Source organism: Camellia sinensis, chromosome 3 (assembly GCF_055761805.1).
Source record: "Camellia sinensis isolate YWXY chromosome 3, ASM5576180v1, whole genome shotgun sequence".
In the NCBI taxonomy this organism is placed as follows: Eukaryota; Viridiplantae; Streptophyta; class Magnoliopsida; order Ericales; family Theaceae; genus Camellia; species Camellia sinensis.
In genome coordinates, this window is record NC_138963.1 from 29,215,729 (window position 1) to 29,240,162 (window position 24,434).

At 35.2% G+C, this 24,434-nt stretch overlaps 1 non-coding gene across 1 annotated transcript; it reads right to left on the reverse strand.

Annotated features, from left to right (window-relative positions):
- Positions 1 to 12,603: 12,603 nt before the first annotated feature.
- On the reverse strand, positions 12,604 to 17,474 carry LOC114283178 (uncharacterized). The gene is made up of 3 exons (XR_014363679.1): positions 17,065 to 17,474; positions 16,146 to 16,961; positions 12,604 to 13,000 (listed from the first exon to the last, which is right to left on the reverse strand). It is a non-coding gene; the product is annotated as an uncharacterized LOC114283178 (transcript).
- Positions 17,475 to 24,434: the final 6,960 nt, after the last annotated feature.

Genomic DNA, 24,434 nt, shown 5'->3' on the forward strand with positions numbered 1-24,434 from the left:
TGGGGGCAAAAATCGTACAACAGCCGCAGGGCTGCTCGGGGACAACCTAAAACACCTCGGGAGGGACCAGTGTGAGTTGTGGGAACTTACGGAACTAGCACGGGACTCCCAGTTTGAAAACTAAGTCCAAAAATGAGTTTTTTTCACAATTAAGCTTGAAAATAGACCTTCGGGGGCCAAAATATTACAACAGCCACGAGACGGCCTGGGGAACATCTCAAACACCTCGGAAGGGACCAATGTGAGCTATGAAAACTTACGGAACTAGCACGGGACTCCCGGTTTGAAAACTAAGTTAAAAAATACACTTTGTCACACTTAAGCTTGAAAATAGACCTTCGGGGGCCAAAATCGTGCAATAGCCACGGGACGGCCCAGGGAACACCTCTAACACCTCGGGAGGGAGCAATGTGAGTTATGGAAACTTACGGAACTAGCACGGGACTCTCGGTTTGAAAACTAAGTCCAAAAATGAACTTTTTTCACAGTTAAGCTTGAAAATAGACCTTTGGGGACTAAAATTGTGCAACAGCCACGAGACGGCTCAGGGAACACCTCCAACACCTCGAGAGGGGCTAATGTGAGTTTTGGAAACTTACGGAACTAGCATGGGACTCCAGGTTTGAAAATTAGTCCAAAAATGCATTTTTTCACACATAAGCTTGAAAATAGGCCTTCGGGGCCCAAAATCGTGCAATAGCCACGGGACTGCCCGGGGGCCACCTCAAACACCTCGGGAGGGACCAATATGAGTTGTGGAAACTTACAGAACTAGCACGGGACTCCCGGTTTGAAATCTAAGTCCAAAAATGAAATTTTTTCACAGTTAAGCTTGAAAATAGACCTTCGGTGGCCAAAATCGTGCAACAGCCAAGTGATGCTATGGGGAACACCTCAAACACCTCAGGAGGGACCAATGTGAGTTGTGGAAACTTACGGAACTAGCACGGGACTCCCAGTTTGAAAACTTAGTCCAAAAATGAACTTTTTCACACATAAGTTTGAAAATAGGCCTTTGGGGGCAAAAATCGTACAACAACCGTGGGACTGCCTAGGGACAACCTCAAACACCTCAGGAGGGACCAATGTGAGTTGTGGGAACTTACGGAACTAGCACGGGACTCCCGGTTTGAAAACTAAGTCCAAAAATGAGCTTTTTTCATAGTTAAGCTTGAAAATAGACCTTCGGGGGCCAAAATCGTGCAACAGCCACGAGACGGTCTGGGGAACACCTCAAACACCTCGGGAGGTACCAATGTGAGTTATGGAAACTTACAAAACTAGCACGGGACTCCCGGTTTGAAAACTAAGTCAAAAAATACACTTTCTCACACTTAAGCTTGAAAATAGACCTTCGGGGGCCAAAATCGTGCAACAGCCACGGGACGGCCCAGGGAACACCTCTAACACCTCAGGAGGGAGCAATGTGAGTTGTGGGAACTTACGGAACTAGCACGGGACTCTCGGTTTGAAAACTAAGTCCAAAAATGAACTTTTTTCACAGTTAAGCTTGAAAATAGACTTTCGGAGGCCAAAATTGTGCAACAGCCACGAGACGGCCCGGGGAACACCTCAAACACCTCGAGAGGGACCAATGTGAGTTGTGGAAACTTACGGAATTAGCACGGGACTCCCAGTTTGAAAACTTAGTCCAAAAGTGCACTTTTTCACACATAAGCTTGAAAATAGGTCTTCGGGGCCCAAAATCGTGCAAAAGCCACGGGACTGCCCGGGGGCCACCTCAAATACCTCGGGAGGAACCAATGTGAGTTGTGGAAACTTATGGAACTAGCACGGGACTCCTGGTTTGAAAACTAAGTCCAAAAATGTACTTTCTCGCACTTAAGCTTGAAAATAGACCTTCTGGTGCCAAAATCGTGCAACAGCCACGGAAAGGCCCGGGGAACACCTGTAACACTTCGGGAGGGACCAATGTGAGTTGTGGAAACTAACGAAACTAGCACGGGACTCCCGGTTTGAAAACTAAGTCCAAAAATGAACTTTTTTCACAGTTTAGTTTGAAAATAGACCTTCGGGGTCCAAAATCGTGCAACAGCCATGAGACGGCCCGGGGAACACCTTAAACACCTCGAGAGGGACCAGTGTGAGTTGTGAAAACTTACGGAACTAGCACGGGACTCCCGGTTTGAAAACTTAATCCAAAAATGCACTTTTTCACACATAAGCTTGAAAATCGGCCTTCGGGGCCCAAAATCCTGCAACAGTCACAGGACTGCCCGGGGGCACCTCAAACACCTCGGGAGGAACCAATGTGAGTTGTGGAAACTTACGAAACTAGCACGGGACTCCTGTTTTGAAAACTAAGTCCAAAAATACAATTTCTCACACTTAAGCTTGAAAATAGACCTTCGGGGGCCAAAATTGTGCAACAGCCACGGGACGGCCCGGGAACACCTCTAACACCTCGGGAGGGGCCAATGTTAGTTGTGGGAACTTACGGAACTAGCACGGGACTCCCGGTTTGAAAACTAAGTGCAAAAATGAACTTTTTCACGGTGAAGCTTGAAAATAGACATTCGGGGGCCAAAATCGTGCAATAGCCATGAGACGACCCGGGGAACACCTCAAACACCTCGGGTGGGACCAATGTGAGTTGTGAAAACTTACGGAACTAGCGCGGGACTCCCGATTTGAAAACTAATTCGAAAAATGCATGTGAAATTGTATATTTTATGGATACGATAATAATTGTCTAACTTGCATTTTTGTTTTTTGTGTTTCATTTTTTTGTAAATTCGAGATTTGATATGGACATGTTTGGTAATTTGGAGGGCAGATGGTAGCTCATTTTGTGTTTTTGTTCATATTACCTTACATGTATTTTGCTTGGTTGTAAATTGTCTATTTTTGTTGGTATTACAGGGCATGTTGGGTAATCCGTCTTTGATATTTTATTTTTGTTGATATTAGTAGACATATTTTTTGTTGGATATTAGGAGATGTGTTTGGTAATTCGCATGCGGTTGATATTATATTTTTGTGGATATTAGTAGACGTTTTTTGTGGATATTAGGAGACATATTTATAATCTGCATGCAGTTCATATTGTATTTTTGTGGATAGTGCTGAAATTCGAATGTGATGTTTATGAAAATGAACAGATTTCTGTATTGATTTGTAATAGATATTTTATTGAACAGGTTATTGAAATGCGCAGGGAATTGTTACTGAAAACAAAAAATTTCAGAAGAAAATAGTACCTCCATTTACAAAAATTTTAATTTTTATTAGTGACGAAATAAAAAATGTCGCTATTAGTTTGCAAAAAACATGACGAATAATTTTGTCACTAATGATACAATACCAAACAAATAATTTCGTCACATTTGCTGAATATTTCGTCGCTAATTTGAAATATTTGGTGACAAAATGTTTTTTGTCATTGAAGAATTTTCTTTTTTGCTCATTTTAGTGACGAATTTTTTTTTCACCTTAATCCATATCGTTGGTGAGGAAAACTTTCGTCACTAAAATCTATTTGGTGACGAAATATTTCGTCGCGAAAAACAATTAAAATAAAATATTATTTAGTTTTGGGAACGAAATTGATGTTATAGAGGACGAAAAATTCACCATTCGGAGACAAAACAATTCGTCGCCAAAAACCAAAAATAGGCGACGAAACTAGTTTTCGTCACTAGGTACTGTCAGCGACGACGTATAGGCCATGAACGTGGTGACAAATTTTTTTCGTCGGAGATCACTTTAGTGACAAAAATTTGATGTTTGGAGACAAAATCAGTCTGTCACCAAAGGTTTTTTTTGTTGTAGTGTATTTAAGAGTAACGGTGAGTGGGGTTTGAGCTGTGTTAGTGCGCTTTAGTGTGGGGTACTTAGTTATTAATTTTTTTAGTATTTTTAAATTAGTAGTGATGCGTAGTTTTCATACTTGGTTTAGGGCACTAGTTGGACTTTCATACTCTATTCGATGATTTTATTATTTCGTTTTCAGGTATGTAGTTGCATGCTACATATTTTTATAAATGTTCCCCTACCCTGAACTATTGAAAAAATTAAATTGTTGTTTAAGGACTAAACTGTTTTGATAAACTATTATATTATTAAGGAAATTAAATTATTTCTGAAATATATGTGAACCTGGCATACTGTAAACTATTTGTTATGGTCTTATGTTTATAATGGTGAACTACCATGTTTTGCAAAACAGAATTGTATTGATTATTGGGACTATCTGTATATAAAAGTCCAGGGAAATTATTTTACTGTGTGTGGTAACTCTGGCCACTAGGGAACAAATTCGGGTTTGGCCGTGATGACTCTAGTGCTAAACAATTGTAAGGAAAAGACCTAGGCTAGGCTAGGCTAGGCTTGGTGACCTTTAATTGGATTGTCTTAGAGAAAATGCTTGGGTTGCCACCCCGCTTGGTTCGATATTGGATTCAATGGGCTTATTGCCTTGAGAACAGTGTGGCATGTTACTTGTTATTCTTGGTACCTAGAAAATTATTAGTAATCATGTTGTAATCTATTTTAATTGGAAAATGTCATTTATCATGTTGTTGAGAGACATGAGTATTTTAATTGGAAAATGTCATTTATCATGTTCTTGAGAGACATGAGTATTATTGGTAATCATGTTGTAATCTATTTTAAATTGTGATATCTAAAGTCAAAGATTAGATGTCACATATTTAAAATCTTCACTAATTGGCTACTTGAAATCATTTTCAAGTGGTAAATATTTGTGAAAAGAATGACGGGGAAGAATATGAGTTACATGGAGGATGCTGCACCATCGGATTTGCTTCATGTCAACTCTATAAGATAGATCATCTGGTGCATGAGAGTATCCTCCTGCATCATGCAAATTTTCTAATTAGTCCTCTCTCGATCAATTTGGCCTGAATAGAATTGATGGTTGACACGTTTTGCCTTTTAGTTTGTAGTCTACTCGTCCTTTAAGGCCATTCAATTGTTTTCAATACCTTGCAAGATAATTCCCCCCAAAAAAAGCTTTAATGTCCTTATGATTATTTTCTTGACTGCATCCTTCACCACTGGTACTTTCTACAACATCAAGATCAAACTTCATTGCATATTTGAATTAGTCTATAAGCCAAATTTATGAGATCATAAGATAGATGAATGGTGAACTTGCTTTGCATATTTTTGTTTTTGTTTTAGGTCCGGGGTATTGGAGTAGCGGCCCCAAGATACGGTTACTTTTTCACTACACCGGACCATGTGCTCACTTCTTCTTCTTGATTAGTATCCATGTATTAGTTCTCTATGCCAATCAAACCCTTATAATTGGGCATTGACTTGATTGTTGTAGCATCATGGTTCAAAGTTGAATTGAACTGTGAAGTTGACTGATTGACTAGATTGTAGTAGCATCATGGTTCAAAGTTGAATTGGACTGTAAAGTTGACTTGGTTACATAGTTATGTCATAGTAATGAGTAATATGCATTATATAAAATGCTCAATAAGTTTCCAAAATATCATGAAATTAATAACTTAATGAAGTCATAAGATAAACAAAACGCTTAATATTAATCATTGTAGGCGCTGCAGAGTTACTCTACTACAAGCTCATATGTAATCTACTTAAATTTAAGATACAAAATAAGTCAAATATGTAATCTACTTATGCCTCGTTGGGGAACATACTATTTTAATAACTTTTTGATTTTTTAGCTAAAATATGAGGTAAAAAAATAAATAAATATGTTTGGGATGACTTTTAGCTTTTTACGAAAAGATTTGCAAAAAGTAGAGAGAAAAGAGAATCTTTGACTTTTTGGTAAGTTGTTGACTTTTTTATTTTTTTAGTGACTTTTTGAATTTTAAGCTAAAAAGTGATGTTGCCAAACAAGGCTTTAGATTATTATCTTCACACTACAAAAAATTTACTTTTTTGCGACGGTAAAATACCGTCGCAAATTCCCAAAACCCCGTTGCAAAAGCTTTTTTGCGACGGCATATGGCTTTTAGCGACGGTAAGAGGGGGGTCGCAACAAAGGGGGTTGCTAAAGGCCTTTAGCGACGGTGTGACGCCGTCGCAAAATATAGGCGACGGCAAAAATGCCTTTTAGGGACGGCAAAATACTGTCGCCATTAATGTGTAGAAATTTCAAGTTTTTGAGACGACACTGTGGTACCGTCGCTAAAATGGCTATTTGTGACGGGGTTTATATCGTCGCAAAAAATATTTATTTGAGACAGCAAATATACCGTCGCTAAAATGGTTATTTGCGACGATAAAAATACCGTCTCTAAAAACATTATTTGCGACGGTGAAGAATACTGTCTCTAAATCCCTTTTGTTTCAACTAATTAATAATGCCAATATCTTTGGCAATGGCTATACTACCGTCGCAAAAAACCTGGTTCTAAATGTTTTTGAGATAGTATGGTGCCGTCTCAAAAAAAAAAAAAAAAAACTGCAATAAAATTATTAAAAATATGAAAATTACCTGTATTAAATGAAAATAACTAAAAAAAAAAACCGATAATTATATGATAATATAAAAATTTCTGTATATAAATAAAAATTCATCCATAATTAAAGTATTCTTCCATTTATAACAACACATCATCAAAATTATCCCACCACATAATGTTGCATAATACATACATAATGTTGTTCACAAATCTAAATAACGTAAATAAAAAATAAAAGTTTTCGTCATGATTCTTCCGTGGGTTACAAAAACAAAAGTTTGTCGCAATCTTCACACGCCTGCATTCCACAAGAACCAAACTACTACTCAGAAAATATCTGAAAATAAAAAATAAAAATAATTAATGACAATATAATTATGTGTTCATATTTTAATTACAAAAAAACATAAAAAATTAACTAATATATAATTACAAACATAGTTAAGTAAATAATTTTGGCTAGACAAAAATCCAACCCTAACTCCCAAATCGGGAACCTGATTTGAGTCCCGTCTTCTCCCACAAGTCTCTCGTGCCTAGGCGGTCGTGTGTACCAAGCTTCGTGCCAATCCGACCCCGTTTGGTCGTTTTGGAGCGTCAACACCTCGAATTCAAGTTTCTTAAGTAACTAGTTTGCCTAGATCGAAATACAACTCTAACTCCCAAACCGGGAACATAATAGGAGTCCCGTCTTCTCCCACAAGTCTCTCGTGCCTAGGCGGTCGTGTGTGCCAAGTCTCATGCTAAACTGACCCCTTTTGGTGATTTTGGGGCATTAACACCTCGAATTCAAGTTTCTTAAGGAACTAGTTTGCCTAGACCGAAATACGGTTCTAACTCCCAAACCGGGAACCTAATTGGAGTCTCGTCTTCTCCCACAAGTCTCTCGTGCCTAGGTGGTCATGTGTGCCAAGTTTCGTGCCAATCCGACCCCGTTTGGTGACTTTGGGGCGTCAACACCTCGAATTCAAGTTTCTTAAGGAACTAGTTTGCCTAGACCGAAATACGGCTCTAACTCCCAAACTGGGAACCCGATTGGAGTCCCGTCTTCTCCCACAAGTCTCTCGTGTCTAGGTGGTCGTGTATGCCAAGTTTCGTGCCAATCCGTCTCTAAAATTAGAATATCCCTCAAAGGCAAAGAAGGCAATGATGACATTGGGAATGATAATATGCAAGATTGTAAAACGAGCAAGTATAAAATAAAATTCATTCTCTATTCTCCTATGTGGCTAAATAATTGTACTGATTCTAATAAAAAATTCCCTTTAAAATGATAATATCAAGTTTGAAAACTTAATTGGTATTATTCTATGGATTCACATGCTCCAATTAATAAAACCCCACTGCAACTCTTTCGCTAACAGTTTATCTGATATTATAAAAATGGATTATTTCTACTTCAAGAGCAATTTTCAGTAAAGAAATGGGAGAGATATTGTAATACATATTTACTCATGGGTTCAGTAGCCAAATGATAATAGACAAGCCAAATGGTACCATCAACAAAGACTTAGTGCTTGAAATTGTAGTACTTAGTTTTACATTTGAAATACCATTTACATAAATGACCATTCATGCATTTGGTTTTTAATTTGCCTTGGTCTATAAGAAACGGCTCCAATAAGTAAGTAAATAACTCCATGATCTATTGGTTTGAAGCCACTTCAACAAAATTTTGAAAAGAGTAATATAGAATGAATTGAAGAGAATCATGTACTTCCCCTAATATGCAGCAAAGGAGTGTAGTTATGAAGTACTCCTTGATTCTATTTATACTAAAGTGAATCATGTACTTCTCATTTCCTTAATTTAGGTTTTCTGGTGGGTTCATTAACTAGAAGAAAATGGCAAAGAAAGTGCATTGGTATGGTTGTTGATGTAAAGGAGAAATCGGGTCCTGAATAGTTTAGAGAGCCTCATTCATTTTGTGTGAGGAGTGCTTTTGTCTTCGAGTTCCAAACGGAAGTATCAAATATTACCTGTAGCATAGTTTTCTCCGTTGATTTGGTCTACCAATTTTCTAACATAAGTCTATTTTTCAATGCATTCACTTTTATTTTTCCTTTAGCTACTGTGCAAGTTCAAAAGAAAGAAAAAACAAAATAAAAATAAAGAAGGAAAATCATCAAGCCATTAAGATTTTCCCACTGTTTAAATTTGCAACAACCAAACATGGAAGAGGAAGATAAATTATTTTGCACAACAGTTAAAACAAGAGATGGAATGAGAAGAAATGCACTGACCTTCATATAAGTAAAAAGCACGAGTAAAAAGCACAAGAAATGTAGAAGATACTGACAGGAACACCCATACCTTGTAGCTAATGCATCAATTTCATCAATAAAAATTACTGATGGTTTGTTTACCTGCAAGGGAAATCTAGGTAATCTTAAATAATGACTTCAAAATTAAGTATATCAATTACCAAACATATAGCGATCCCGGGTTTACCCTTGTTGTACAGTGATCCGGACATGTGTCTGTGGATGTTGGTAGTTGTTTATTATCTTGTTTGCATCCTTTTTACTTCGTATTGAGTTATAGGATGTGTTGGGCAGGTTTGTTTCAGGTTGGTTGTGTTTGGGAGCCTAGTGTTGCTGCCCAGATTTTTGGCCCTTCGCTCGAGCCAAGAGTTTGTCGCTCGAGCGAGAGTTGAGTTTGTGTCTGGTGGGTCGAGCCAGAGTGGCTTCGCTCGAGCGAGCGATGGCGTCTGGTTCTGGACCTGAGAGTTGTGTTTCTTGGCTCGAGCGAGCTTTTCTTGGCTCGAGCGGTCTGGTTTGTTCTTCGCTCGAGCGAGAGGTCTGTCGCTCGAGCGTGCTTGTGGTTACAGACCTGAGGGTTTGAGTTGTTGGCTCGAGCGAGTATTCTTTCGCTCGAGCGCACTTTTGAGTTTTTGGCTCGAGCAAGAGCTTCTTGGCTCGAGCGAGAGTTTTCTGTGTCTGGTCGCTCGGGCGACGAAGGCTTCGCTCGAGCGAGCGTGTTTTATATCAGCGGACAGTAGCGTTTTAAACATCACTTTTTCACCTTTTCTTTTTGATCAAACCCTAGATCCGAGACCCTCTCTCTCTACACTTACATTCTCTCTAAGAATTGATCTCCCTAGAGTGTGAATCTAACCTAGGGCCTTTGTTAAAAAGATAGAGGGCGTTGAGAGCTTTGTTTTAATCTGAAAAAGTTTGGATTTGGAGCACGTTGGTCTTCGAGTCTTCATCTCCTTTTTGGCTCAAACTTCGAGGTAGGGATATCCTACTCCTCTCTATGAGTTTTGTCTTTAAATTTTGGTATTTTGAGATGTTGGGGTTGGTTTGGTAATTTTGTGAAAGTTTGGGGCTTTTGTGTAATTTTACAAAAGTTGGGGTTTTATTCATAATAAACCTAGATGCATGTTTGGCATAGAGAAATGGAATGAATGTTAAATCATTGATGAAAATGGGACCTAAGGGTTGAAATGTTAATTATGGAAATTGACCTAATTACATTGTTTAATTAATTGGGATAATTAATTGTGAGGAATGAGGAAATGAAATGTTGATTGAATATCCATTGTGAATTTATTTTCTGTATAGAAATAACTGCTTTGGGCTATCGGTGGAGGATAGTCGTGATTGTTGTAGACAATGCATGATGATTAGGCAAACTGAAACTAATCAATGAAGTGTGTCATGGAACTTGACGGTTGATAGAATACATTAACTATATGTATTGAGTGATTGTATATAGAACCATTGTGTTTGTATACGTTATGTGTAGAGGAGGAGATGAGGGATGTACTCCGCGGTTTAGGGGAAGATAGGGGATGTACCTCTAAACCGGATAGTGTTGGGAGAAGATAGGGGATGAACTCCGTAGATACAGCTCATATGCTTGTCTAGAGAAGTGAAGATAGAGCTTATATGCTTATCTTTGTGATGTGTGGATATAGTTTATATGCTTATCTGTGGACATTGTAGTTATACATATCTGTTGTAGAATGTGGATATAGCTTATTTGCTTATCTGAGAATGTGGATATTGTTGTTATACATATCTGTTGATAATGTGGTTAGTGCTTATATGCCTATCCATTGAAAAAGGGAAAATGAAAGGGAACTTGGACTCATAAGTCGTATGACATAAATATGTGATTTATGTGATTGTATCAGTGTTGGCCATCTATCAATTGCTAATATTTTTAGTCATTGTTCATGGTTGGTTTAGTGTATTTCTACTGGGCTGTGGCTCACCCTATATGGGAATATCATTTTCAGGTGCAGGAAGCATGCCACCTCCAAGGACATAGCTTGGGAGGCTAGAGGCGGACATAATGTTGTCATTTTACTTTTTGATGTATTACATGTAAATACAAGCCAAGGGCTTTAAGTGTATGAGTTAGTACTCCTTTTTGTGTAACCAAGTGTTAACTTGGAAAGCTGTAAGCCCGTAGGGCATTTTGCTTTTGTTGTTAACATGTAATACTTATGTAATAAGACTCTGAAGAAATGGAAGAATATGGTTATTTCATATGTTAATGAATCTCTTAATTGATGGGTTTAATGCTTTTATTTTGAGGGTGTTACAAAACAGCTTATGCATCAAAGAATTCTAATAATCTCCTTATATCTCATTTAATTGTAGATAGAAGGGAAAAATAATATAGGTATTCTTTTTCTTAGATAATCTACTGTTGACAAAAAGACCACAAAATGGAAAATGACTGGAACATAGTTAATGGGCAATCAAACAGAGTTAATTAAAAACAATTTAAACAATCTATCATATGAATAAGATTTGGAGGATAACAAGAAGTCCAAGTGCAAAGTTTAAACTCCCATACCATACTTATCAGCGATCATTCACCATGAAAAATATCGGGGCTACATTTAAAACCCCAAAACAAACCTTTCAACCAAAGTAAAAAACGTACGCCCAGTTCAGTACCCATTGGATGTTAGGGGCGGGTAGATTGGGTACAGACTTAACTTTTTGCATTATTTGCACTAAGTGTCTGACCTTAACTTTGAGCCCACAACCCCAACTGTGACATGCTGAATGTTAACCCTTGATCCGAAGTAATAATCTTATATGCCTTAATTTCAATACCATATCCTTAATTTCAATACCATATCTTACAACTCCATATTAAAAAATAACCTTTCTTCTTTGGGATCCAAATGAGAGAACACCTTTCTCTAGATTTGTAATATCATTTGGAAGCCACGGACAAGGAGACATATATGAGGAAACAAGTGCTATGAGCAAGTTCAAGGGAATAACAAACTTTATTTCATTTGATATTTGAGAAAGTTTGAACCAGATTTCATAGAAACTAAGTAAGGTGTGTCTGCTTGTGTTGTTTATAAAATTTCATAGAATAAGAATTACCGTTTACATTTTTCTACGCACAATCTCCCACAAGTCTCTTGTGCCTAGGCGGTCATGTGTGCCAAGTTTCGTGCTAAATCGACGCCGTTTGGTGATTTTGGGCGTCAACACCTTGAATTCAAGTTTCTTAAGGATGAATCTAGAACTTGGCAGCTGTTGTGCACACAAGAGGTCAGCCTCTCATCTAACAGTTCTCCAGAATGGATAAAAAGTTACCAATCTAAGCTGATATTCCTTGAAACATACAGCTTATCTATGTATTCTATAACTGGGAGTGAGGCTTTGATATACTTCCTCATTTCCTTTTCAGCATACTCATCTGTAACAAGATTGATATTATCAGTTGAAATCACAAAATTATAGTTTCAATTTTCAACAAACACAATCTCATAAGTGTTTTCATCCATCTTAACTTCCTTAAGTATTTAAAAGTAATAACTATAGACCCATTAGTCAATAATTTCCACACACAGTATTCATATTATTGAACTTTTTTGAGCAGCATGTAATAAATCCCCATCATAGAGACCTTTAATATAAATGAACTTTTGTGAGCCATAAACCAAAATGGAAAACAGGAATAAGTTTAGTACAAGTGAGAACCCCACTTTGCAGCCATTAGAAATCCTTGCATCAAATCAACTATTATGGTTCTTATTTCTACCGAAGCATAACTTCAAACTAACACAAGAAAAATCACACCTGCAAAAATGTTAGGTGTCTTCACATTTTTCTAGCAACAAAGACATAAATGGATGTTTACTTTTCCAACAATAGGAAAACTGTGACAATATTAGTGTCATTTGTGAAGAACATTTTGGGAGAATGAAGCACTACCTTTTCATTGTAAATGCGGAGTCGTTCCTGTACTACAACTTCAGTATCATTAGACCGAGTGATGAGCTTTGAAACACATTGTGCTACATATTCAGAAAAGTATATCTATGGACCAATACTACACAGTATCACAATGTCCCAAAAATTTGAGCAATAAAGAAACAGGGAACCAAAAAATAAGAAGTTAATGGTAGTCTCATTAGTAGCACAAGCTCCAAAAGAAAACGTCTTCAAAATCGTATTAAAAACTTTCTCAACCAATTTTCCTATATATTAAAACACAAGTCACACCACTTGGTAATTCTCTGTGGATAAAAGTGTTCTCTGAGCGAACCTTGGCGATGGTCCACCTCTCAACGGCAAGACATTAAGCACCTGCCAAAGATTTATGCTCCATCATGCACAAATATGTCATAAACGTGCTTCAAAATCAACCCTAAACAGGGACAATTATTCCACAAAAATCTAACAAACTGGTAAGTGGAACCCAAGAAAGAAAAGCACACATTTAGATGTTCTTCAAGATCTTTTAACAAAACAAAGTTAGTTGGTTAAACAAGATGACTTCACAAGCAGACGTGCTATAGAACATGGCAAATAATCCCTATTCCAGGCATGTTGTAGATCTGTCATATAATGGCAAACAAGACGATTTCTCCAATTTCTGCTGACTACCATTTCCGGATGAGTTGGAAATTTGAACTAGTTTCATGCAAAATGAAACTGAATTAAACATCAATTGAAGTCATAAATCAGAATAAACATTTAAAGAGTTCTTCGCTTTAAATTAGTGCAACTTTGCAGCTACCTTCTGATCTACTCTAATACAAGTTCACCATTCAAGAAAGGTGCATTTAATTCTTATTAAAAGTCTATGTTGCAGACGTTATAGATGCATATTGTGACAACCCTCACCTCTGATTACTGCTAAACTGTGACTGAATATGATAAGTAATTGATTAGGAGGAAATCCTAAACTGATTGCATGAGTGTATTGTCTATAAACGCATTTCTATCTGTTTGACTACTAAATGATCTGTTCGTGTTTTGTTTTTGAATTGCGAATTGAAGGTCTTATTAGCGACCGAATCAAAAATCGATTGGTATTTTATGTTAATTAGAATTTATGTGATTTTATGGTAGTTTTAACTTAAATTTGATTTGGAATGATTAAATTAGATTAAATAATGTAAATCACATTAGTTCACGTAAATTACCAAAATGCCATTGGTGGGCCACTTTCATAAATCATCTTGAGACTTGATTATATGTCAATTTGCATCATCTTCATTTCCTCTAGAGACCAAAAACGTGAGAGTGAGCTAGAGAGTTGGAAGAAATTGAGTTCACCTAGATTGGCTTGGAAAATTAGAAGACTTGAAGAGCATTTGCAAACTTGAGCCTCTATACCTTGAATTCAAGACCTAAGGTAGAGATTTCATCCTCTCATTTGTACATTTGAGTTGTTCTTGCATGGTTCATGGGATTATTAGAGGTTAGAGTCAAATTATGGTTTGAAGTGTTAAATTGAGGCTTAATCCATGCATGGATGTACATATTCTTGAATTTTGAAGTCATTTTCATGAAGTTCTCATATGCATGTTTCTATTTTGGTTTTGATCCATGAATTAATCATATTCTTGAGCTCAAACTTGCATTTTATCATGTCTTAGAGCATAAGAGTTCATGGGAACTCATGCATGTATGAGTCTTGCATTGTTCTTCATGTGCTTGAATTTTGAGTTGAAGTTTGTGATTAATTGACTTACCTTTGGGCTTGATTTTACAAAATTGATCTTTGAAAGATGTCATATTATGGGTTTTAAAGTGTTTTGTAGAAAATTAGCCCAAAAGGATCGGATTTGATGTTTGAAAAGTTGAGTTTGTGCTTGGAGGTTCAATCTGGAAATTCCAGATTTTGGACCCACGCTCGAGCGTAGGACTTCACGCACGAGCGTACACTCTGAGTCTTGTACTTCCACTCGAGCGTGAAATGCGTGTACCCAGAAGTTCATTTGTTTTGCAGTCCGCTCGAGCGAGAGAGTTCACGCTCGAGTGAGGACCTGAGTCTCACGCTCGAGCGTGGATCGAGCGCCCATCGAGCGTGATTTTTGTGCATTCAGTACTTTTGCTTGAGTTTTTAGTCCGCTCGAGCGAGGAAAGTCACGCTCAAGCGGAGCTCCTTTGTCTGCATGTCCGCTCGAGTGTAGGAAGCCACACTTGAGCATGGACCCCTGTTTCAGCAAATTTCGAAAAGTGTTTTAAAGTGCATCTTTGCATCTTGTTTCCATCCTAGGCATTCCTAGGCCATGTTTAAGGCATCTTAATGAGGATATTGATGTAGAACCACACCGAGTCAAGTTAGGGGTTAAGTTATTAAACCCAAGTGTATAACTTAGTGTGTGTTCATTCTGTAACTGTAGGGTTGGCATCCGAGGACGCTCATTAGCTGCTTATAGCCCAGTGCTCTGTGAGTAACAATATTGTAAAGATATGTTCAATTATGAATATTTTCTAAATGATCAACTGTTCTGTTTACTGAAATGTTATTGTTTAATGAATGAATGCTTTTCCTATTTGTAAACTATATTCGTGGCATCCTTAGCAACTTACTGTTACTGTACTGTTACTGCTACTGTCACAGAGATCTCTGTCGGTTCCTAAGTTTGGAACCACTACTGTTACTGTTATGATGGCCATCAACTGATTGTTTGGTCTGTTAAGACCTACTGTACTGTTTTGTTATTGGATGTACCACATATAACTGCTATGGTTACTAAATGACTGATATGACTGTTTAATGATTGAAAGGACATTCATTCTTAACCTCTTTACACAACTGTTATTCACTGGGCTTTAGCTTCCAGGCACCGGATCGGAGTTAAGAGCGTTGGGTTAGCTCCCTTTTTGTCAAGCCAACCATCGTGCCTCACTTCGAGGTTCCATGTCAGTCCAAGCCAGGGCTTTTTGGGGTGTCTCAGTTCCCCCTTTTGCTTCTGTTCTGTAATACTGTTTAAGACTTGTACTGTACTGTGCTAATTACGGATTTGGTCCCTAACCTGGATGTTTGTACATATGGTGTATATATGTTTTGCTTATGAATGTGAATATGTTCATAAAAGTCTTTTTGCATTCAGAATGTCACAGCTCATTAGCAATCTTTTATTTACTATTTTGGCTTCCGCCAGCCCCTATACTCTATATTGCTGTCTTAACTGTTAAGCAGGCCTTCGGTAATCGCGGATTACTGGCTGGTTGCGGTGCTAAACCCATAGGGGCGGGTTTGGGTCGTGACACATATAAATGTCAATCGAAATTAAGTACAACACAAACACCATTATTATTGGCTGAGGAAATTGAACGAAGCAACTATAAATGGAAAAAGAGAAGGAAACCTTTTCTATGCTGCAGGCATTATAAATGCATATAAATGTCAACCAAAATTAAGTACAACACCAACGCCATTATTATTGGATGAGAATTGAATGAATCAACTATAAATGGAAAAAGAGAAGTAAACCTTTAGTTCACTGAATGTGCTTGCAGCAGTAAAACGCACAGACATCGGGAAAAAGACTGATGCATCTACTAGAGGGACAACAAAATCCATAGATCCACTGCCAAGTGTTCCAAAATGAAGTTAGAAACCAAACAAGCACTACAAATTGTAGAATGCACAATAAATTTTAGTTTTTAAATAAAAGAAACATCATCATATGTTGACCTGCGGTTTGAGTTATCAGTGAGAAGTATGGACCACTCTAAAATGGAATTTCTGGAATCATACCTGTGAGAAAACATACAGGTATTGTAAACCCAACTCCATTGAACAACAGAAGTGGAACAAAAACCCATTTATTGGTGAGCAAATCATTAAACTGTGTACCTTCTAAAAAGTCTGTTGAAAGCGAAATAAAAAAAAGGAGTAATCAAAGCAACTATATGAGGTTTTTGCAGTAATTATTGTGGGAATATCAAGCTATAATTTTAAGAAGTTACATAACAAGATTTTGATAAGCTGGTACATCTATTCCATTTCTTGAAAGGTCGTTTTAAAATCATTTTGAAGTGGTATAGATGAAACATCAAAAATGTATAATACATTTTTCAAATTTTGCGGGAAAAAGAAAAACAGCAAGTGGTCCCAAAATATTTTTCACATTTTGCCTTCTCTCATACTGCTAAACAGAGACACATGATGTGAAAAGCATATCAATGCAAAAGAAATAAAGTTTGAAAACAAATCATTTCTAACAAAAAATGTGCTCACCGCTTGTCTTATTGTTTGAGGAAAACCGTCCAGAATGAATCTTGATTCACCTTTAGCTTCTCCAGCCTCAAGTCTCTTAGATAAAAAGTTTATTATAATCTTACTCTGTGTGTGTGTGTGTGTGAAAAAAGAATACAACCGGAATTGATCCAAGAAAAAAAAGACTTACATAATCTTGATCCAAGAATCTGAGCTGTCTATTGACCTAAAGCTGCTCAAAACTCCATTCACCACATCCTGATGTTGAAGAAAACAACAAAATTCAGTAAATCCAGAACATAAAAACCAAAAAATCCCAGATCTGTAACTCACAACAATTTATTTAACAAATTACAAAGTTTGAGAATCAGATTCAACAGATCTAACCCTTACCCATATTTTATTTTATTATTATTTTTGCACAGACCTTACCCAGATGTCTGATTATCTTCTTTTACGTTAACAGTAAAACTGGTACCCAAAAAAACCCACAAATCTTTTAACCCCAAAACCACTTTTCCACTACGAGTAAAATGATCTATCAAGAACATCAACAGACAAAGTGGTCAAGAAACCCTAAATTGGAAACCCAAATTCGGACAAAGTTTTTTTATATAAAAAAAAAAAACAGAAACCCAATTCACATGAGCTTTGGATAAGGCTTAAATCTGTGACAAAATTACTGGATTTTATCAAAAATTGATCATGTAAATTAGGAATTTGGGAAGAGAAATTGGAGTGTATATGGAACTATTTTTTTCTTTCTTACCTTTTGTCCCGTGGAGAGGTGTCCCTTCGAGCATCCAACTTGGACATTTTATATCGAGATTCAAGTCAAGCGAGACATAAATCAAGGGAGTTGAGAGTGGAGTGAGATCTGGAGCACGAAACTCGCTGCTGCTCGTCACTCCGGCAAAGGCTGTCGTTCACCCTCATCACTCATCGTTCATAGTCACTGCTACTCGTCGCTCCGGCGAAGGCCGTCGTTCACCCTCATTCACTCTGGCAATGCTGAATGCGAGTAGGGATTTTGAGGATTTTGGTTTCAGAATTTTAGGGATTTTGGTTTCAGATTTTGAGGATTTTGGGGCACACTTGACCGCGAATGGGATACAAACGAGCGGGACACAAACTGCGACGGCATATTTCAACCGTCACAAATGCCACACATTACCAATCAAAATGACGCCGTTTTACCAATATTTGTTTGCGATGGGTTATTTACCGTCACAAATAGTCCACTGGGGGAGACCTCCACCTCCCCTGTGGTTTGAATAATTACAGTAACCTCCCTTGCTTTATCTGACAATATCAAGATTCCCCCCTTTTGTCAAATTGTTCCAGACGGTGTTACTTTTTCTATAGTAAATTACCTTATTGCCCTTCCTTTTAAAATGGAAAATGGGGGAGACCCCCACTGGGGGAGACCTCCAGCACCCCCACTAGGTGCTAATTGGCCCAATTTTTATTTTTATTTTTTTTTTCATCTTCTCCCTGACCCCCACGTGTATGTGGGGGTGGTGGGAGTCTGCCCCAACTGGGGATCTGCAGCATTGCCCTAATATTAAAAAATATTTTTGAATTGAAGGATAAGTTTGGAAGAAAGGAACAGTATTTGGAATAGTATTTTTGGATTTATTTTTTTAAAATATTAAAAAATGTTTAAAAAAAATTATTTTTTTATTTTAAATATATAATTTTTATTTAAATATTTTATTTTATTTTGTAAATATTTTAATTTTTTTAATTTTAATATTTTAAACTCAAAACATAATTTCACACTCAAATCGTAACCAAACATATAACTTAAAACTCAATTCAAAAATTATTTTCAAACCTCATAACCAAACACATAACTTGACACTCCACATTACTTTCAAAACTCTACACTCAAATCGTAGCCAAACACATAACAAAAAAAATTTAAAATATTTAAAAATATATTTATAAAATAAAATATTTAAAATAAAAACTATATATTTAAAATAAAAAATAAAATTTTTTAAATTTTTTAATATTTAAAAAATATATTTAAAATATTAAAAAAACCATACAACACATAGATGTATGAATACAATGCACATTAAAATAAATAAATAAATATTTAAAATATAAAATATTTACCCTAAAAAAATAAATTCAAAAAATTTCAAAATTTATAACCAAACAAATTTTTTCTTTTCAAAACATAAAACTAAAAATACAACTCCACACTCAAATCATGATTCTAAAAATAATTTTAAAAAATAAAATAATTTTTTTTTGAATTTTTTTTTAAAATAGAGTTTTTGAAAAAGTTTGGTTTTGAGTTTTGAATTGAGTTTTAAGTTTGTGTTTAGTTATCAGTTTTGAAAATAATTTTTGAATTGAGTTTTGAGTAAAAATATGTTCCGAAAAAAGAATTTTTTTTAGAAACATGTTTGGTTCTCTTTTAAAATCACAATTCCAATTAGAAATTTTCAAAAATCTTTTCAAAACTCATAGTCTTAACCAAATACACAACTCAAAATTCATTTCAAAAATTATTTTCAAAACGTACTCATAACCAAACACAAACTTAAAAAAATACAAACTTATGTTAAATATATTTTTTAAATACTAAAAAAATTTTTAAAATTTTTATTTTTTATTTTAAATATATAATTTTTATTTTAAATATTTTATTTTATTTTGTAAATATATTTTTAAATATTTTAATTTTTTTTGATATGCGTTTGGTTACGATTTGAGTGTAGAGTTTTGAAAGTAGTATGGAGTGTCGAGTTATGTGTTTGGTTATGAGGTTTGAAAATAATTTTGAAGTAAGTTTTGAGTTATGTGTTTGGTTACAATTTGAGTAAGAAGTTGTGTTTTGAGTTTAAAATATTAAAATTAAAAAAATTAAAATATTTACAAAATAATTTTAAAATATTTAAATAAAAATTATATATTTAAAATAAAAAAATAATTTTTTTAAAACATTTTTTAATAGTTTTAAAAAATAAATCCAAAAATACTATTCTAAACATTGTTTGTTTCTTCCAAACCTGCCCTCCAACCCAAAAATATTTTTTAATATTTTAAAAGGAAGGGCAATACGGTAATTTACTATAGAAAAAGTAACACCGTTTGGAACAATTTGACAGAAGGGGAGAATCTTGACATTGTCAAGTAAAGCAGGAGAGGTTACTGTAATTATTCAAACCACAGGGGAGGTCCCTATATTTGTCAGAAACCTCAGTGGAGGTAAATGTAATTTACCCATTTTTTCTTTAAAAATATGACACATGATACTTATGTGTATATTTTTTATAAAAAAAGTGAAAGAGTTGTAATAAATTGGATCAAATTGACATAATGTCAGAAATTCAAGGCCAAAATTAAGTTAATTAAAATTACAAAGACTAACAAAACTAAAATGACGCAAGAGTCAAAATACAGAATTACCATCGAATTTACGTTTTTTATTTTTTAGGATGAACCAACATGTTTTAACATCAATCATAAAGAGTTTGTATATGTAATTCCATCAATCATTTATACTAGAAGTTCACGTTTGTGTTTGGTTGTGTTTTCATTCTCTTGACATTGTTTTTGAAAAATGTTTTTCCAAAAACAAATCATTTTAAAGAATGGTAATGTCATGCAAATATAATTTATGTATAAAAAAAGATACAACCTTTAAACTATTGAAAAAACAAAAAAAAAGAAGTCAAGTTTTAATCTGGATATCCCAGTATCAATAAAAAAAAAAATGTCATCTTTAAACTATTGAAAACAATTTTCACACATAAATAAAAATGACGAGTATAACTTTCATTTTTTTTCTTCTCTTGAAAATAGAAATGTAGATGATAATAAACCCCCCCCCCCCGGCCAAAAAAAAAAAAAAAAAAAAAAAAAACACACACACACACAAGCAAACAGGCTTACCACTATGGTGAGGCCTCTAAATGCATCTAAGGTGGCAACCCTCTTGCTCTTGGGCTTTATGATCGTCCCTGGTGGTGGTTGCTCATCCTTCTTCCCCTCCTCCACTGTCTGATCATCTTGAGTTATGATCGTCTTCTCTTTCGTATTGCCCATGCCATGGTCTACATCATCAATCCTAGCTTCTTCATTCTTGTGATGATAACTATCATGATCATGATACATTTCTATATCAAGTGGTGTGTGTCCAAATCCTTCTTCCACCCTCCTAGGATGCACCATTGTAAGAACTCTCTCTCTCTCTCTAGCATTCTAGTGAAATCACCATAACAACTAACTTCTTGTACATTTTTTACAGAGATGAAATCAATAACGGGCCATGGCCGGCCTTAGTTGACTTGCACTTTTTAATGTTTTATTTTATGCACCTCTGGCATTTATATCTTTTAGAATGAATCTTGGTCCAGAACCAAATGGATTGGCAATGTTTAATCGGACAATGATGGGCCTATTTTATTATAATCCAATTACAATGCAACAGCTCAATCGGTTTTTGACACCAAAAAAATTCAAACTTTCAGTGATTTTCTATTGATTAATGACAAACCAGTTGAATTAGTCACCGAGATTAGCTCAGTGGTTATAACCTTGTACGGGTTTGACTCTCCCAGCCTTCCAATGTACCTGAAAAATAGAAAAAAAGAAAAAGACAGAACCAGTTGAAATATCAATCCTAGTTTAGACACCATTGTAAGTACCTCCAATTTGTAGCTCAAAACTTCGACACGTGGAACAATATTAGGATGTTAATTAAGTAAACCATTATTAAGTTTTTAAATATTCAAGCATTAATTAGTGGATAAATAGGACTAGCAAGAGGTCTTTTAATTTTAACTTTTGTAGTGTTTAGTTATGAGTTATTGTGAAAATGAAGCCAGTAATATTATTAAATTAAAGTTTGTTACATTTTATTAGGGTGAATTACACTAATAGTTTATGTAATTTGAGTCTTGTGTCACTTTGGTCCATAACTTTTCAATTGTGATACATTTGACCTTAACTTTTGAATCTTATTCTAAATAAGGACAATCAAAGATGTTTTCTTTGTAAATGGTCCATTTCAAGGGCAAAGTCGTGATACAACTTATTTTGTATTGGTTAATTTGCATGTTTTTTTTTTTTTTTTTGTCTTTTTGTTTTTTTCTTGGGATGAATAAGTCATAAATTAAAAACAAAAAATATACACAAATACAAGGGGCATGCCCCAGGCCCTGACCCCAACTACACAAGCAAGAACAACCAGCCTAAAAAAAGCCTAAAAAGGCATTCCAAAAAGAGAACAAGATGAGACAAAAAGCAACTTCAACTAACAAGACCAAGATAAATATAGAACCTGGAAAATCAAAAGCTGTTAACTGGATGGATAAAGATATACCAAACAATTAAATAACTTAGAATTATAACACAAATAGGCAGACTAAACTCATACTCCAAAACAAATTTTGATTCCTTAAATGTGTTCAGGCTCCCCTTACAAACTGTATGTGGACCATGAACATATTTCATAATCTCAAAAATCTAATACAAAAAAGGAGACAAAAAAGGACTATCCCTTACGTAGCCCGTAAGATTTGGCCAACAAAAGATTTTCAAAATATCCACCGAAACAACAGTACCATAGTATATCGAATTCAACATATATATACAAATTAAGTGAAGGTTTTCTTCACACTTGTGGCGCCTAAAGCAACCAACCCTCCTTGCTACCAGCTCCGAGAATTTAGCAGACCCTGTCCAAGATAGACAGTTACATGTGTTCCAGAAGTGTCAGCTATACGACATCAGATAATACACGACAGTTACTGTATATTTGCACAAACACACAATATATATTCTCACTACACTCAGCCCACTATATAGGATCTCACAACACTAAAAAATTATCCTTTCCATGCAACCTGCAAAGAAACAGAGCAACAGGAAAATATAATTTTTAGCACTCAACGTGGTCATGAATGTTGGTCAAGAAGTGTATATTGCTCACAAACACTCAACCCTCAATTAAGGTAATTTCACACTCTCAATGCAGACATATAGTAGCTCAATTTCCTGCAAAAATGAACAAAATTAGATAATCCCTCAGTTTTATGCGCTCTTTCACTCAACCCACAGGTACTAAACTCCTATCACTCAATGGTTGTGTGGTCTTCAGAATGGTATGGGGAAGCCTCCAAGAATTCAAGAACCAGTTGTCACTTGAATGCCTTGTAATATTAGTCATAGACATCATACGAAATCTAATAATATCCACAATGCATTTAATAACAACCTCCTCAGGAATGATCTCTTTTATGAAAATTCTATTATTCCTAGCAATCCACAGTTGATACACAGTACAAGTGAAAGCTAGCTTAACAATAATAGCTCTAATAGATTTACCTTTAGCAGATTTTGCCACATGTTGAGTAATACCCAGCCATTGAATAACAAGCTAAGAGACATTCAACTTAGATTGAATACAAGTCCAAATTTTAAAAGAGAAGAGGCAATCCAAAAACAGATGATTGTGATTTTCACAAGAGTCCTTACAAAATATACATTCAGCAGATTGGGAAATGCCAAACAATCTCAGTCTATTCCCCAGTATTCAATCTACCAAGGATTGCCATTCAGGTTACAAAACTAGCCTTAGGGATATTATGGGCCCCCCAAAGAATGGTAGCTCAAGACATTCTATCCCCAGACTTTCTCAAATAATTCCAAGTTAAAGTTGTAGAAAATTTCCCATCAGAAGAGGGAAGCCATCTAACAGAATCTAGGCTACTATTGGGATGAAGAGTAGAAGGAGTGCTCTTAATCAATTCCTTTAATTCCCAAGAAGAAGCAACATGCCATCTCTAACTAGTATTATCAACAATATCTTTGACCTTAGACTCCATGCCAAGGGCATAGTCATAAATAATAGGGCGAATTACACTAACGGTCCCTATAGTTTAGGACTTGTGTCACTTTGGTCCATGACTTTTCAATTGTGACACATTTGACCTTGAATTTTGAATCTTATTCCAAATAAGGACAATTGAATATATCATTGCCTAATTTTAAGGGTAGAATCGTCAATTTGATAAAATATAAACGAATTTGACAAAAATAAATGTCAAAAAACTATTTTTGAATTTTTAAAAATTATTTTGACCAACCAAAGATAAAATTATGTAAAATTGATAAATCTTTTACACATTTATTTATTATTTATTTTATCAAATTAATTTTTATTATGTGTTTAGATGATAATCATGTAATGGGTGGTTGTTAGACTTTTAATGTGTAATCGATATATTTAATATATGAAATGTTTTTAGTTTTGGATTTTTTTATTTAATAGATTGGTTTTAATAATGATATCAAAGTTGTTGCCCTATTTGACTTTTAGAAAAATATAAACTAATTTAATGAAAATAAAAACAACCACCTATTACATGATTATCATCCAAAAAAATAATAAAAATTAATTTAGTAAAATAAATAAATAAATAAATAAATAAATGTGTAAAAGATTTATCAATTTTATATAATTTTATCTTTGGTGAGTATAAATAATTTTTAAAAATTCAAAAATATCCTTTTGACATTTATTTTTGTCAAATTAAT